Source organism: Palaemon carinicauda, chromosome 17 (assembly GCF_036898095.1).
Source record: "Palaemon carinicauda isolate YSFRI2023 chromosome 17, ASM3689809v2, whole genome shotgun sequence".
Classification (NCBI taxonomy): domain Eukaryota; kingdom Metazoa; phylum Arthropoda; class Malacostraca; order Decapoda; family Palaemonidae; genus Palaemon; species Palaemon carinicauda.
Genome location: NC_090741.1, coordinates 20,026,208 through 20,042,276, shown reverse-complemented (window position 1 = coordinate 20,042,276; position 16,069 = coordinate 20,026,208).

The window sequence follows — 16,069 nt, the reverse complement described above, 5'->3', positions numbered from 1 at the left end:
TTTGTCTGAAAATAGTCGTGAAATTAGAGAGAGAGAGAGAGAGAGAGAGAGAGAGAGAGAGAGAGAGAGAGAGAGAGAGAGGGAGAGATATTAAAAATTATATTTCTCGATTGGCACTTAACCTCTATAAACTTAATTCATATCAATAAATTAATTAACTTAATGGAGCTCATTACCTATCAATCAGCTTACAATTAAAAACAAAAAAAACGTTACCTTAAATAAGAGTCCATTTTCTCAAAACGTTTGTCCATCCACCTGCAGAAGAATTTGTGCAACACTATATTAATCGATGATCTTTTTATTGACAAATAAAATATTGTTAATCATATCAAATGGGAGCTGGCAGTCAATAGGTATTTTTAATGACTAATTTAGCCAAGCATATGGAAAATGATCATCATATTTCATTATTTAAAGGTGAATTTATAAGCGAATATATTTCATTTTAATTCTTACTTGGACATAGAATTGCTATTTGGTGTAGATACGATTACGATGTTATTGCAAATACGTTTTTAATGCAAATTTTTGGAACGTCTTTGTATATGGGTTTGCAGAAAAATCATTATTTTGTGTACTCAAAAAACTAGAAAAATATATTACATTTCATATAGTTCCTATTTTTTGTATAAATAGAAATATTCCTTTTAAATTATGTAGGAAATTTGAACGAAAACTATATTTTGATTCTTCTACGCAGTTAGGTCCAATTTAGAAGGAAGTCACTTTCAATTCATTATGGTTTCCATAATCATCAGAATGATGTTCCTCCTAAACGTACAGAGGTAAGAAATATTTTGTTATTCATATATATGTGTTATCAATTTGATTTGAATAAGCTGTGATGCTAATAAGAATAAATAATCAATTCTTAAAAAACAAAAACCACAATAGTAATAATTTATCATTATTATTATTATTATTATTATTATTATTATTATTAGTAGTAGTAGTAGTAGTAGTAGTAGTAGTAGTAGTAGTAGTAGTAATTAATCTATCACTGTAGAATCTTCAAAGGTAACCTCGATTATTGAATGAATTGATAGTGTAAGGATAATGGATTCCCGCTCTTTTTTTCGCCAGGCCGCGCTCTGATGAGTAGTTCAATAGGTCTATTACTCTATCAGGAACTCATATTTTTTCGATTACAAATCATAACCGGATTGTTTCCATTAACTTCCATATCGCTGGTATTCATATATCAGTTTTTGATTCGTTTTATTTTACGTTTATTGATGAAATGAATAGGAATTTATTTTGATGTCCTTTCCACATAAGTTTCAGTTTTTTAATTAACACTCTCCACATTTTATTTTTGATGAGATTGAAGTAAAAATTATATTACCCGAATAGGAATCTACATTGTTATAGGCAATTCGGCTGATGGAGTATATAACAGAAATTTCTGAAATTACCTAAGACTATCAAAAGAAAAAGTCTTGATCATGAGCTACGTGGAGGGATAGTTGAGATGTGCGATCAAGAGAGAATAGCTAAGAAAACCTTAAAAAATAAACGCTACGTTGGATAGAGTTTGAAAAGGAAAGTTTTGAGTGTTTTATATATATATATATATATATATATATATATATATATATATATATATATATATATATATATATATATATATATATAGTCAGAAAAAAAAAACAATTAATCATCTGAACCTAAGTACAAAGGAGTTTATGTTTTCATACAAAACTAATAATTTAAATATTTAATCAGATTACCAAATTCTGATAATAACCAATGACATGGAAATCCTGTATAATATTACTTTTGTTATAAAATGCATATAATTATACATAACTAATTCACGTATATATAGAAGCAAAACAAAATAATAACTCATAAAATGAAAAGAATATGCATGTTTCTTCTAAAGCGAGGAGGAAAGCAAAGCGGGTTACAAGACAATCGAGGAAATCTTTCATTTCACTGCACATCCCCGAATGGCTCCATAAGATCCAAGTGATTCTCATTGCAGACTATCTCAAGCCTCAAGGGATATTCAAAAATAATCCTTATAAGCTACCATTTATTATCCAACATAAGATAGCTAAGATAATAATCCCCTCGATAGCAATGCCCAAAGCCATGATATTGCAAGAGATTATGTCAGCTCTGTCAGAAGAGTAGAATTCACAAACGCAGTAAAACAAAACTAAGCAAAACTAGATAATCCAAGGATTCGGTCTAGTTGGGGATGAGCTGGAAATAGAATCAGCCACTTAAAAGATTTGAAACCCTTCTGGCAAAAGTCTATAGTTAAGATCATTAATACATACATTTTCTGCTATACAAATATATATATATATGTGCGTAGGCCTATATATATATATATATATATATATATATATATATATATATATATATATATATATATATATATATATATATGTGTGTGTGTGTGTGTGTGTGTGTGTGTGTGTATTACATTAATTACATTATTTTGATAGCTTTTATCTGAGTATCATTTTTTCCTATTCCTACCCATTTTTTGCCACTTTTATTTTATGAATGACACATGAGTTAATCTTATTTCTCAATTTTGATGCCTTTTTCTTTTGAGTAAGATATAAATAGAAAGTCTTTTGAAACTCATTATAATCCCAAAATCACAGGTTCTATTGTCAGGAAAATAAATAGTCGCTACCAACACATTCCCAAGGAAACGCGAATCTACGAGAAAAGTAGGAGTTGGGAGAGGCCTGAGAGAGTGACATAGAAAATGAGAGAAGGATAAAAAATTGCATTAGAATTATTCAAAGCCTTCATTTTGAATCAAACTATCTTAAATGTGTACGAGAATAAAACATTAAGTGCTTTACATAGATGAGATATTCTATTCAATCAACAAAATATATCATTCACCCATTATTGTAGTCGGGTGTCTGATTAGGTTGTAAGAATATCGACAGGGGGAAAGGAGTGTTGGAAAAAACATCTTTCAGTATCAGCTGATATATTTTAAAAATTTTATGATTGTCAGTCATGAATTTTAGTTTGCATCTATTTAAATTTTCACAAATACATCAGCATTATTCTGTTCAAGTTAACATCAGAATTTTCGTTCACACAAACTTATATCATATTATATTTGTGTACGTGATCTGTCAAAACCCGCGATTAAGAATTTAGATAGATATGCACATACGCTATCACATGTGTCGTCTGGTGGGTTGGGAAGTCAGGGAAAACTCACTGGTATGTCACTGATGTCTCACCGGTAAACCCTGATATGCAGTTAGCACTTAGATTCCGACTTCTTTAGAGCCTCTGGTGGTTTGATTGGTAGCGACCTTCCCTTTTATTTGAAAGGGCTAGGGTTCAATCTCCGAATGCCATCGAAATTTATTTCTAACTGAGCATGATATTGTGTAGATTTCCTTCCATATCTACTATATATATATATATATATATATATATATATATATATATATATATATATATATATATATATATATATATATATATATATGTGTGTGTGTGTGTGTGTGTGTGTGTGTGTGTGTGTGTGTGTTAGTACGTGCATAAATATATCATTATCTTCAATATTATTATTATTATTATTATTGTTATTATTATTATTATTATTATTATTATTATTATTTTACCCCTAGCTGGAAAGACAGGAGGCTAAAGGACCAATGGCTCCAACAGGGAAAAATAGCTCCGTACGGAAAGGAAACAAGGAAATAAATAAACTACAAGAGAAGTAATGAAGAATTAGAATAAAATGTTCCAAGAACAGTAACATCATTATAGAGAACTTTGAAATAGATCTGTCTTATATGAACCATAAATTGTTCACCAAATTAAAAGGAAGAAAAATAAGATGTAGTAGCGTGCCCAAACATACCCTCAAGCAAGAGAACTCTACCACGAGATTTCCGGGAAGGTGTCCTTGGGTATCACCGCAAGAACATAATCTGCTTTGGTGGCTGAGTGAGTTCCGCCCTTAATGCAGAACTGGACTTCTGCGCGCTGAAACCAAGCAAACGCCTCTCCGCTGGCGAACGACGAAAGTTTGAATGGTGCGGCGCCAACTTCCGTGGAATCTGCCATAGTAACAGTGAGGGGGGGAAGGCGGGAGGAGCGAGTCGACCTCCGGGGTCACCAATCTGACGGGCCAAGAGTAGGTTGTGAGTCAAAGGCGAGATGAATGCAACTGAGTAACTTTATTACAGACACATCAAGAATATATACAAACTAGGTCCCGGTAAGAAGGTCACAAAATACAAACATGTTATTTCTTGTCAAACTGGCGACTGGTTCTGTTAACAGTTAACAATGAAGTAGGAAGACAGGTTAATACAAGTTGCTGTCAGTGCAAATGGAGAGCGAAGATACAAAGGATAATATATACAAAACAGAGAAATGTCGCTACTATGTACGATCGTGTGACACACGGGTGGTACAAACTGTAAACTCACAAATGTCACCCATATGTGACGCCTTGGGGCCTATAAATACTTGTGTTGTCTGTAAATAAATTTAGTTGTTAGTGAACTGCCTTTTAGTCATCTGTTCTCCGACACACCGTTGACATGTTTCTCCACTTGATTTCCAATTGCACAATAATGATCCTTAACATAAAGCTGAATTCAAGCGCAAGTATAGTTTTATTAATTTCCAATTGTGTTGATGTTTTTGTTGGTAGCATTCCATGGTATCGACCATCATATTTCAGATTCCTTTTGATACATAATTCAGTTAGCCTTTTCTTCTCTCTTTCAACAGAAAAGTCCAATTCCCCCACCCCCCCACCCCACCCCCAGGCATTGTATCACTAACTTGATGGAAAGCATGAATCCGATTTACACTTTTCAAATGATTTTTTCCCTATAGATCTCCGTATTTCTTTTTTCAGCATCTTCTATTCTGTCCTATAAATTTGGTAACACGTTTTAGCATATCTAAGAAATAAAATCGATATTATCATAGTTAATAAGACCGTCTTCCCCCAAATATTTTTAACATGCGGTTGTATTTCAACATGCCGCATACTTAAATACATGAAGGTTTATACTTCTTTGTTTCCTACAAATAATTTTTTTGATAAGTGCATAAATACGAGCCTGTATTAACTATCTAGCTTCTAACGTATTTACGTACACAAATACTTAATTAATATTTAAAAGTCTGTCATTTCGCAGGTACGATTAATGAATTATAGAATCGAACCATCAGGCGATGTGCTGAAACAGAAAAAGAAAGATACGTGGCAGTAATCCACAAAGTAAAAGGTTGTTTTAAATGATAATTTTCAGTAGTTAATAATCGTAATACACCAAAATAATATTGAAGAGATATTTGGTTCATGAATGTAACTAAGATCTTTTCTTCACAAAGTTGAACACCATAAAGACATCTCCGTATATACACACAAACACAAATACACGGAAACACACACACACACGCGCGCGTACACACACACACACACACACACACACACACACACACACACACACACACACACACATATGTATAGATAAAGATATAGATATAGATATAGATATATATTGTTATGGGTCTCACCCATCAAACATACAGAAGTCTCTTAAACACCAATGAAGTCACTAACGACCAAGTTCACAATAGGTGGAATGGCCGCAACAGAGTGTACAGAGATGGAATCAAGGAGGATATAAAAAGCTGAAAATAAAACTTTAATATTTATTACAAACTTTTAAGAAGAAAATGACCACCGAGTCTCTTACAAAATACATTAAATAAACCAAATCCAAACACACATTGAAAACATAGAATAACCAACACTCTTACACCAAATTAAGACAGACTATACAATTACACTTTAAAGAGAGGACCCCGAAATTAATAGAATGTCGAAAAGTCAGAATAACCTAACTTATTTTACACACTAAATGATTAACAAAAATAAATTGCTTCCCTTAAGTGAGCTTTAAACAATGGAAGTGGAAAGCACAGCCTTCAAATCACAGGTCGAGGAGATTAATACACACAGCGCCAGACAATCCATGGACGCCGCCGTCAGACAGGTAACCATTCACTTTTACGTCGCCAGACAATCAACGGACACGGAGGTCCAAAAAGACACCACACCTTACCAGTTGGCAGTGATGTCCCCTTGGCAAAATCACTGAACCAAGGGCGAGGTTAAATAATCCATAAAGCTTCCAAAGGAAGACAACAGCAGAGGAGAAGAAAGGCGAATCTTGATTATTAGCTCAGTCAGTTAAGCACTCTCCTTCTTAAAGGTCCAGAAACAACTGTCACCTCCTGGACGCTCAGGGCCCAAGTCTCCTCCAACACCACCCGTGAAAAATAAACAAGCTCATTGTATTTAAAACTATACAACAAGTCAGAAATATCGGGGAGGAGGAAACAGGGTCATTACGTTCCAAAAGAAATAACTGCCAAAGTGACTTAATCAAAACAAAATAATTTACGTTCAACTTAACACATACTAACTATATATATATATATATATATATATATATATATATATATATATATATATATATATATATATATATATATATATATATATATATATATATATATATATATATCAGCTTTTGTTGTCCACCGAATGGCAAAGGCCTCAGGAATGTCTTTCAACTCCCGTCTGTCTATGGTCTTTCTTTGTCAGCCTCTTCCATCAAATTTTCTTAGCTTGTCAATCCAACGTCTTGTTTTCTTTTCCCTGCTTCATTTGACATATCTAGCGACCTAGTCTGTTATTCTTAATGTCCCTTTATTATCTGTCATTTTCATGATATGTCCTTTCCATGTCCATTTCTTTTTCTTATTTATTTTTAGAAAATCGTCTTCTCTTTTCATAACATAATGTTGCTTACCAAAAACTCTCCATCTTATGCTTATCTTTCTTTCGATTCGGTCTCATGTCGTTGGAAAACATTTACTGTTTGTATCAAGGACCCGTATTCATTAACAATTTCTGGAGATTATGTACATAACCCTTATTTTTTCTCTCTCTGCATTTTCAGTTAACATTATTTTAGTTTTCTTCATATCCCTTTTTCCTACATTATATACATATATAAATATATATATATATATATATATATATATATATATATATATATATATATATATATATATATATATATATATATATTTATATATATATATATATATATGTATATATATATATATATATATATATATATATATATATATATATATATATATATATACATTATATATATATATATATATATATATATATATATATATATATATATATATATATATATACATATATATATATTATATATATATATATATATATATATATATATATATATATATATATATATATATATATATATATATATATATATATATATATATATATATATATATATATATATATATATATATATATATATATATACATATGTATAAATAGATATATATGTGTATATATTATGAAAGAAGAATAAGTATTAGTTGTGGCCTATATTCGATAGGAAGGTAACAAGTTTATTACTCATTGCTAGGGAACTCTAATTACCTGAATGAGACCACATCAATCGAAATTCACAAGTAATATTCCTTTTATCGTCTCTGTCGTTTGATAATTCAAAAACCCATACCTATAGTTAAGTAAGTTAATATTTCATTACCACACGAAAATGCGGGTGAGTGTTCCTGCGTACAGTATCTATAGATGGTATTCCTTTCGATTCTCAAACGTAGTTTATTATTAAGATTTTATTCAATAGTGTCATGATTATTTTTATTTATTTACTATTTAATGTTAGTTTTGATGGGTGACCCAGGGAACCTTTATTTATCCAGGACGATTTCATGATGAAAGCCTGAACAATCGTCAATAATAAGGAAAACCCATCAAGAATTATAGATAACTGGAGAACCCTTACCAATGGTGATGACATCCGACAAGTTATCTCATCGGAATCTTTATTCTCGTGCATTTGGCCATAGCTGACAAATGATTACTTCTCGAAATGCTGAAGTACAGCTTTGCTTGTAAATCGTAAATAGAATTATTTATGTCAGCTGAGAGAGAGAGAGAGAGAGAGAGAGAGAGAGAGAGAGAGAGAGAGAGAGAGAGAGAGAGAGAGAGAGAGAGAGAGAGAGAGAGGTTTTTGCTATTAATAAATATTTTCCTAATATATACATTGCCCATCCAGGTATTACATTTCCGCATTCCAGATTCCATCCTTTCCATATCACAAAATTGAAAAAAAAAAATTACCAAAATTATCATATTCTTATAATATTCTATTTTTAATTGTTCATAACTTTTCATATAGTTTATTTTCTTATTTTTTTTCCTCACTGGGCTATTTTTTTTCTTTTTAAGCCCTGTTTTAAGTTAATTTTAGTCATATAAACGCTATAACATTTATCAGTTTTCCGAATACAATTGAATAGATAACCTCTGACTAGAGTTAAATGAAATTTTAGGATATAAGAAAATGGAGGATTGGTGATATATCGTTTAGATGGAAAAAGACACCATACATTAGTCATCTCCACAAACACAACTCCATTCAAAGACAAACGACTTATTTTGATTCCATCGTATTGCTAAAATCGAATATTCCCTTGATAGTACCATGCCAAAACAAGCATGCGCACACCACACAACAAAAAGGGAGATGAAAAAGTATATACATTTAGTGGTTTTCTTGTACTTCATTGAATGCTTATTTGTAGTAAAGATGATCAACACAACGTACTTAGCCTAATGCGAGTCTTTTTCCTTTATTTCCACTAACTCCCGTACCTTCCGGACCCTGGGATACACAGGTTTCTATTTTTCCACATTCTCTCTCTCTCCGTTTGTCCACTGCAGAATACGCAGAATTATTCGATTCACTGTTTCGCCCTTTGATATATGGCGCTAGAACTGTAGCGGTAATCGTGGCAGTGGCTCTCTTGGGCCTGTTCCCTTCTCGTAGGGATGCACCCCCCACCCTCCCCACACAGACACACACAGCCCCTCTCTAGTCTCCCATATCGGTTTCGTAAGCGATGTAACGGATTACCGTTTGCACGGCCTCCTCTTTCCTCTGACCCTAAGGGGATTCATATGCATATCTTTCCTATTTCATTCCTTCTCTATATTCCATAAGTCTAGAGGATACGGTTCCTCATCCTAAAACCCGGTCTTTCTCTTCAACCATTATATAATGTAGATTAATTCCCGCTGAAGTTGTCATAGCGGGAGAAGTGTACCATAGTGATTCAATGTTTTGTTATGTCGTTATCTATGATATAGTATGTAGATGTAAAAATAAAGTATAAAATCAATTGTTGGATATCGTAGAGTAATGAATATATAATCAAACAATTATGAAATTACATACATGCTTTTATGTACAACTGTATGTCATACTAATGTCCTTATTCATTCAACACCCAGTAAAATACAGGATTTGTGCAAATTTAATACTGAGATAGGTAATACTGATCTCGCATTATTCAAAAATTTGTTGTGAACGTAAGAAATGTAATAAGCTGAGGTTTTAAGTTGGGAATATATCGCCATTATTATAAAACAAAATATAAATAAAATTAATAAAAAAATCATGACGTGACACATATTCTTTCGTGTTTGATATTTTGTGCTTAAACGAGATGATTGTCCTTAGATGATCAAGCCGGTGTCAACGCAAAGAAATATTGGTCCTTTTTTGGCTCATGATCTCATTAGGCATCTCTTAAAGTCAGTTTCTTGTATATATATATATATATATATATATATATATATATATATATATATATATATATATATATATATATATATATATATATATATATATATATATATATATATATAAATTTTCATAAGTGATAATGGTCTCCAGTTTATAAATAAGGTGGTGAAATCGGTCACAGACTTGATGAAAATTGGGCACATTTCAGTGACCGCATATAGGCCCTCAGCAAATGGACTAGTGGAATCGCATAATAGGGAAGTAGTGCAAATTTTATGTTACTTCATTCAGGGACACGACTTTCTTTTTAGTGTATGGACAGGATCCTGTGTTACCATATATGGTACTGATTAATTCACAACAATTTCCAAATTATTCAACTGAGCAATACCGTGTATATTTATTACATCTGTTGAGGAGAGTAATGAACACCACTGAAAGGTTTTTGAAAAGAGCTATTGAAAAACACAGCTCAAAGTATGATGGTCGGTTCAAAACCGCACCGGTAAAAGTATTTGTGGGCGATCATGTGTATTTGAAACGATTACAATCTAGGAAACAGAAACAAGAACCAGCGTATTTGGGTGCGTACAGAGTAAAGATAGTTAAATCTAACACAGTTGTGATACAAAGCATCATTAATGGCGCAGTGTCTGAACATCATCAGGCACACATACATGTGGTGCAAGAAGAGGGAGTTTTCAAAAGTGTTATTTCTTACCCCCTGCATACATGACATTCCTCGAGTTTATGAGTAGAAATATTTTTTTTTTCCTTTGATATTGTTGTTGTTTGACCAGACCTCATTTTGTCTTTTGATGCATTTTAAATTAACTTGATGATAACAATGTGTTCTTATGTTGATGCTTTATGTATACGTAAAATGTTGTGGTGGTTTTGCTGAGTGTGGAAATACGTATAACATTGCTGAGTGAACCTAAAAACAATCAGAATTTAAATAGGTCAGGTGAGATGCGTTGGGCGGATGCTGTAGTATTCATGTATTATATGATTTCTGGTTGCTGAGCCGGGGCGGTTCCGGAATGGCAAGTGTCTGCAGGATTGTTCAGCCTTGAGGATAGGCAGTGTTAGAGAATGTGTAGATGTGAATACCTTATACTTTATGTCATAAGAGAGGGGCGGGAAGATGAACTATTTTCTCGGGAAAATGGCTAGTGACCACCAGTTGAAAGTTGCAAGTGCAAGTGTTATATTGATTTAAATAAATGGTGAAACGGTGGTGGTGAGTTGCGTTGCGAAATTGTGCCGTAAACCCAGACAAGGAAAATTGAGGGATGGGGGTAGATCTATTCCTCCCCCTATCCCGCCCAAAAAGCCTGTATTGCCCACAACCAAAGGGAGGTTATTGATGAAGTTGTGTAAGAGTGTTATGATTTTTTTTTCACTTTGGGTATTCTGTATTTTAGTTGCAGAGTTCTTAAGAAGAAATGATTGAATTTATTATGATTGTGTTGTGTACATATTTTCGTGCAATATTTCATTTACAATTTTTTATTTTGGAAGATTTTATTTTTTGGGTGATTTTTATATATATATATATATATATATATATATATATATATATATATATATATATGTATATATATATATATATATACATATATATATATATATATATATATATATATATATATATATATATATATATATATATATATACATATGTATATATATATATGTATATATATATATATATATATATATATATATATATATATATATATATATATATATATATATATATATATATATATATATATATATATAATGTTGCATTTCCGTTTAGTACATGCCATGCCTATTCCGGGTCGGAATGCTCTCCATGTATCTAAGACTAGTGAGGGGGAGTGCGCACCTTCTCCCAGAGGGAAGAGCTTTGGGGGGCGGGGTGTAATGTCCCAATTCATGTATAAGGATGTGCGTTGTACGTCAAGGTAAAGGAACTCAATATTCATGAGTATTCCACAAAAACCTATATGTCAGCGTGTTATTGCAAAGAGTGCATTTTGGTAGCGAAGGGAGTATAGTTGCCTCTGGGAACTGGAGTTGACAAGTCCCTCACCTGAGAGGGTAGTTGTGCATGGTGTACTTACGAACGAACCTTTTGTAATAAATGAAGAAAACCCATATTCCGAAGTCTCATTATCCGTCTACATGGGTTATATATATATATATATATATATATATATATATATATATATATATATATATATATATATATATATATATATATATTCATTCATTTATATATTTATATATATATATATATATATATATATATATATATATATATATATATATATATATATATAAATATATATATATATATATATATATATATATATATAATTATGTCTCTCTGATCTGGGCCTAAAAATATATTATACTTTAGCTCATGACTAGTAACCAAACACATAATATTATATTACGACTGTCAAGTTACTCTACCTCTTGAATTCCAAACTCACTTGTTTGCTTTTACATTAAAACTGTTACACTTTAAAATATTATTACACGAATTCTAATACAGTTAAAAAACTCACACATCAATATATAAAACACTGAATATCCGAAGGTGTCTTACGTACACTCAAAACCAAACTGGGTAATTATTCTTAAGAATTATTTGAAACTTACTTGGGTTCTAAACAATGGTGATTAGAGTAAAACACTCTTTACAAAAATAAATGTATTTTATTTAAATTACAACACTTTGAAAAGAATTTACATAACAAAACAAAACACTCAAAAAACTGAACAAAACTGAGATCTAGACAAAAATGGTACGATTTGAAAATTTCATATTCACATGATTTTAAATGTTAAATCTGCATAAACCTCAAACTAAGACCAAAGAAATAATGCAAGGACGATTATACCAAAAGCTTGAAATTGAATCTGAATAATACAATGTTCAAATTTGATACTTAATGAAAATAGATAGCCGGACCACAATACAAATACCTAACATTACTACACATCCAGTTACAGAAAATTTACAGAATGCTAACACTCGGCCTAACATAATGAATTCAAAATCACCGTATCGTTTTAAGTATCTTTTCAACATACAATTTGCTTTAGGGCACAGAGTCACTAAAGAGAGGATACTCTCTAGGTACTAAACACATCCAAAGCAATACTCTGAGCTATGTGCAAGAGAGCAGAAAGGTAAGAGATGATCTTAAGGCTGGATTTTTCTATCTGTATCGCTCTATGTAAACCTGGTGTCACCTTTTATAAAAAACCTAACTGATTCCAGACATCGCTCTACCGAGCGTTGCTCACCCCATGCCAAACGACTCTCTCAGTCAGCTAGCTCCACCCACCCTTTAACACCTTAATAAAAAAAAGATAACATCCAATCACTAGGTCCTTCACAAGAATTCCAAGCATGTGGTTCCCCGAAACAATTGAGTATTTTATCTCAAACATGATGCAATACCTCATAAAATATAAAAGATCATTACATAAGCCCTTGTCCCTATCTTGCATGAATCCTACAACACTCTTAAATAAATAGATTACATAAGACTACTGTACATGATAAAATTGTGAAATAAAAAGTTAAGTCTTAAAAGTAACATAAATTTACATACACCAACTTGAATAAAGAATGCAATGAAATTAACGACCATAGTCTTACATAAATTACCGAACACACCTATGTCTACATAAGAGGAGCTAATTTAACGGGCTAGCTAACCAGTCTTCAATGAACAAATAAATATTCATAAATAAAATCATTATCAAACTACTGTATTTACACTAGACCAGCTTCATAAGATAGCTCTCCCCAAAAAATATGATTTATTTCGGGCATGAATCCATTAATTGAGCTCGAGATAAATAATCTGCAACCACGTTATCTTTACCTGGTATATGCTTTACAATAATACAATACGGTTTCCAATATAATGACCACCTTGTTAACCTTTGATTATTATTTTTCAACTTATTCACAACAGCTAATGGATTTTAATCCGAATACAATGCAATCTCATTCTCTGGTCCATTCACATAGATTAAAAACTTGTTCATTGCTCTGATCAGCACCAGCAGTTCTATTTCAGCAGTCGAGTTTACTCATTGCTGCTTCTTCAGCTTCGACGTCATAACCCACGCAGGGTGAAGAATTCCTTCCTTATCTTCTTTATTATTATTATTATTATTATTACTATCCAAGCTACAACCCTAGTTGGAAAAGCAAGATGCTATAAGCCCAGGGGCTCCAACAGGGAAAAATAGCCCAGTGAGGAAAGGAAATAAGGAAATAAATAAATGAAGAGAACAAATTAACAATAAATCTTTCTAAAAACAATAACAACGTCAAAACAGACATGTCACATATAAACTATTAACAACATCAAAAACAAATATGTCATAAATAAACTATAAAAGACTCATGTCCGCCTGGTCAACAAAAAAGCATTTGCTCCAACTTTGAACTTTTGAAGTTCTACTGATTCAACCACCCGATTAGGAAGATCATTCCACATTTTGGTAACAGCTGGAATAAAACTTCTAGAGTACTGCGTAGTATTGAGCCTCGTGATGGAGAAGGCCTGGCTATTAGAATTAACTGCCTGCCTAGTATTACGAACAGGATAGAATTGTCCAGGAAGATCTGAATGTAAAGGATGGTCAGAGTTATGAAAAATCTTATGCAACATGCATAATGAACTAATTGAACGACGATGCCAGAGATTAATATCTAGATCAGGAATAAGAAATTTAATAAATCGTAAGTTTCTGTCCAACAAATTAAGATGAGAATCAGCAGCTGAAGACCAGACAGGAGAACAATACTCAAAACAAGGTAGAATGAAAGAATTAAAACACTTCTTCAGAATAGATTGATCACCGAAAATCTTGAAAGACTTTCTCAATAAGCCTATTTTTTGTGCAATTGAAGAAGACACAGACCTTATATGTTTCTCAAAAGTAAATATACTGTCGAGAATCACACCTAAAATTTTGAAAGAGTCATACACATTTAGAGAAACATTATCAATACTGAGATCCGGATGTTGAGGAGCCACCGTCCTTGACCTACTTACAATCATACTTTGAGTTTTGTTAGGATTCAACTTCATACCCCATAATTTGCACCATGCACTAATTCTAGCTAAATCTCTATTAAGGGATTCACCAACCCTAGATCTACATTCAGGGGATGGAATTGATGCAAAGAGAGTAGCATCATCTGCATATGCAACAAGCTTGTTTTCTAGGCCAAACCACATGTCATGTGTATAAGGTATGAAAAGTAATGGGCCAAGAACACTACCCTGTGGAACACCGGATATCACATTCCTATAATCACTATGGTGCCCATCAACAACAACTCTTTGAGATCTATTACTTAAAAAATTAATAATAATGCTAAGAAACGACCCACCCACTCACAACTGTTTCAGTTTGAAAACAAGGGCCTCATGATTAACACGGTCAAAGGCAGCACTAAAATCAAGGCCAATCATACGAACTTCCCGACCACAATCAAGGGATTTCTGTACACCATTGGAGATTGTAAGAAGGGCATCACATGCTCCAAGGCCTTTACGAAAACCAAATTGCAAACTAGGGAGTAGATGATTACCTTCAGCAAACCTTTTAAGACGTTTTGCCAGAAGACGTTCAAAAACTTTAGATAATATGGGAGTTATGGAAATTGGGCGGTAATCAGTGGGACTTGAGCTACCACAAACACATTTACATAGAGGAGTAACATTACCAATTCTCCAACTAGTGCTAAAAGCTCCTCTTCTTGCTAACTTGCGCAAAATAACAGATAATTTTGGAGCTAAGAAATCTGCTGTCTTTATAAAAAACAAAGGAAAAATACCATTTGGGTCTACACCTCCATAAGCATCAAGGTCCATCAACAGATCTTTAATCTCACGAGATCGAAAAGCTAAACTAGTTAGTTTAGCCTCAGGAAAACAGGAATGAGGAAGTTCAAGTTTTTCATTACTCTGCAATAAAACAGCTCCAATCCCGTTATCCGACATATCCACTTGCATAAGGAATTTCTTGGTGAAATCCGGTGCTTGAAGTCTCATTTTCGAAGTTAATAAGCTCTTCCTTAGATTTTTCCTTTTTCCTTGTATTTCGATAATGTAGGTCTGGTAACTACCCTTCTCAAAAATCCAAAAGGGTTCTGGGAACTCGTTGGAGAGATGAAATCTCCTTTCTGATGCGTAGACAATCACCTGTCATCCTACCATAAACTGTCTGTCAGTACTTTTCATACCAAACTTTTTCTTCGCCCCTCCTTGACTCGTTTTCACGTGTTTTTGGGAAAATTTCCTTAACTCGCCGATTTCTCACCACAAATCCTA